Raw genomic sequence first — 3,199 nt, 5'->3', positions numbered from 1 at the left:
TATGTATTTTAAGTTGTCCAGCTAATTTCTTTCTATTTTTTAGTAGAGACGGGGTCTCGCTCTTGCTCAGGCTGGTCTTGAACTCCTGAGCTCTAACGATCCGCCCGCCTCGGCTTCCCAGAGTGCTAGGATTACAGGCGTGAGCCACCGTGCCCAGCCTGATCTCCTTTCTTAATGGACCTCCAGGACAGTAATTCCCTGGATCCATAAAGTAATAGACCATCATAGTTTCTGTGTTGGTTAGACATTCTTATGGTTTGTGGTCCACAGATGAACTGCACCAGAACCATATGTAATACTTGTTAAAAATGTAGACTCCTAGAGTGTTCTGGGAAGATGGCACCAGGAACGTGTCTCCCTACCTAGACAATAATTGCACTGGCAGAATCTGTCTGACTTAAGTATTTTGGAACTCTGGAGTCTATTGAAGGCTTGCAACTTCCAGGGAAAGGCTTGGACAGTAAAGTGCAGTTAATTTCAGTCAGTTTTAGGTCTTAGCACATAGCAGCTACCCATTTCCTGCTGCCAGTCAGGCCCCATGGTAAGCAGCTGTGCATGTATTTCCCAGAACAAGTTGCACAAAGCTTATTGGAGTCAAGGAGTCAGAAAAGGACCCTGTTCTCCAAATATTGGGAATCTGTACTGGGATCATTTATTGCTGCTTCTGATCACAAGAGGTACAGAGACAAAGAGGCAGACAGCCATTGTTGTTGCATTGTCTCCCAATTGTTTCAAGCCCCTTCTCTCCAGCTGAAATGACTTCCAGGAGATTTAAAGAGCTACTGCACTTATATTACCCTTCCCCTTTGATTTTTCTCTTTTTCCTTTTGGGTGGCAGATGTTAAAGACCAGGGCATTCAAAAACAACAACATATATGGGAAAATTAGGAAGTGACTGTGCATACCCAGGGACAGGTACAAGCTCAGAAAAGAGCTGAGAAAATTTTTTTTAGTTTACACCTCAGGTTGATCCTTGCCACAGCAACAGCCTATGACAATCAAAAAAACAAAAACAATGAAACACAGCAAACCCTGGGAAAGAGAGAGAATCTGGTTCAAGAGTTACTACATTATTAAATTCAAATGTCCAGTTTTCAACAACAAAAAAAAATCACAAGGAATATGAAGAAACAGGAAATTATGGCCCATTCAGAGGAAAAAATAAATCAATAGAAGCTGTCTTTGAAAAACCTGATTGTGGATCTACTAGACAAAAATTTCAAAACAGCTGTCTTATATAGATGCTCAAGGAACTAAACGAATATATGGAGAAACTCAGGAAAACAGTGGTATGAACAAAAGGGAAATGTCAGTAAAGAGATAGAAAACCTTAAAAGAAACCAAAAAGAAATTCTGGAGGTGAAAAGTACAAAAACTGAAATGAAAAATTGACCAGAGGGATTCTAAGGCAGATTTGAGCAAGCAGAAGAAAGAATCAGTGAATGTGAACTTCCTATCAGACACTGGAAATTATCAAGTCTGAGGAACAGAATGACAAAAGATTAAAGAAAAGTGAACAGAGCCTGCTGTGATTTGAATGTTGTCCCCTCCAAAACTCATGTTGAAATTTAAGTGCCATTGTAACAGTATTAAGAGGTGGGACCTTTAAGAGGTGATCAGGCTATGAGTGCTTCACCCTTATGGGTGGGATCGGTGCTGTTATAAAAGGGTGAGTTTGGCACCCTCTTGTTCTTTCTCATTCTCTCACCTTCTGCCATGTGATAATGCAGCAGAAAGGCCCTTCCCAAATACTAGCACCTTGATATAAGACTTCTCAGCTTCCAGAACTGTGAAGCAATAAATATCTGTTCATTATAAATTATCCACTCTCAGGTATTCTGTTATAGCAACATGAAATGGATTAAGACAGAGCCTAACGGGACATGTGGGATGCCATCAAGCAGACCAACATAAACATTATGGAAGTACCAGAAGGAGAATAGAGAGGATATTTGATCAAATAATGGCTGAAAATTTCCCAAATTTGATAAAAGACACGAATATAAACATCCAAATAGCTTAATGAACTCAGAGAGTAAGTAAACACAAAAAGTAAGATGAACTCAAAGAGACCTTCACCAAGACACATTATAATCAAACTTTCGAAAGCCAAACTCTTGAAAGCATCAAGAAAGAAGTGACTTATCACATAAAGGGATCCTCAATAAGATTATGAGCAGATTTCTCATCAGAAACTTTGGAGGCCAGGAGGCAGTGGGCCAATATGTTCAAAATGCTAAAATAAAAAAAACCTGTCAATCAAGAATCTTATGTCTGAGAAAACTGTCATTCAAAAGAGAGGGATAAATTAAGACAGTCTCAGATAAACAGATGCTAAGGGAGTTTATTACCACTAGACCTGCCCTATAAGAAATACTCAAGAGAGTCCTGCAAATTGAAATGAAAAAACACTAGACAGTAACTTAAAGCCATATAGATCTCAATAAAGGTAAATACATAAGCAATTGTAAAAGCTAATATCATTATAACAATGGTTTGTAGTTCCTTTTTGTTGTCTACATGATTTAAGAGATACAACATTTTTTAAAAGATAATTATTAGGCTAAAAACACTAGTATTGTTGGAACTTTGGGTGTGACTCCGCAGTCTATTTTCTACATAATTTAACAGACTAATATATTTAAGTGAATTATTATTTTATGTTTAGGGGCACACAGTATATGAGGATGTGACTTTTGTGATAACAACCAAAAGGGGTAGAAACAGTTGTAAAGGAGCATATTTTTGGTATGTTATCGATGTCAAACTGGCACTAATTCAAAATAGAGTATTTAACTTTAGGATATTAGATGTAATCCCCATGATAACCAAAAAGAAAATAGATACAGAATATATACAAAGGGATATGACAAAGGAATTTATATGTTTCACTATAAAAAATTATCTAAATGCAAAAGAAGATGGTAATTCAGGAAACAGAGACAAAAAAGCTAAAAGCCATATAGAAATCAAATAGCAAAATGACAGAAATATGTCCTTCCTTACTCATAATTACTTTAAATGTAAATGGATTAAACTCTCCAATCAAAAGACAAATATTGGCAGAATGGATAAGAACAATATGATCCAACTATATGCTGTGTACAAGAGACTCACTAAAGATCCAAAGATACAAATAGATTAAAAATGAAAGGATGGAAAAAGATATTCTGTACAAATAATAACCAAAAGAGGAAGG

General features: G+C 36.8%; 1 protein-coding gene across 1 annotated transcript in view; it reads left to right on the top strand.

The window, feature by feature from the left end:
• Positions 1-3,199, top strand: part of KDM2A (lysine (K)-specific demethylase 2A) — a 150,708-nt gene that overhangs the window by 74,985 nt on the left and 72,524 nt on the right. The window lies entirely within an intron of this gene.

Source organism: Propithecus coquereli, unplaced genomic scaffold (genome assembly GCF_000956105.1).
Source record: "Propithecus coquereli isolate 6110/MARCELLA unplaced genomic scaffold, Pcoq_1.0 Scaffold120, whole genome shotgun sequence".
NCBI lineage: Eukaryota > Metazoa > Chordata > Mammalia > Primates > Indriidae > Propithecus > Propithecus coquereli.
This window is presented reverse-complemented; position numbering and strand designations above follow the sequence as displayed.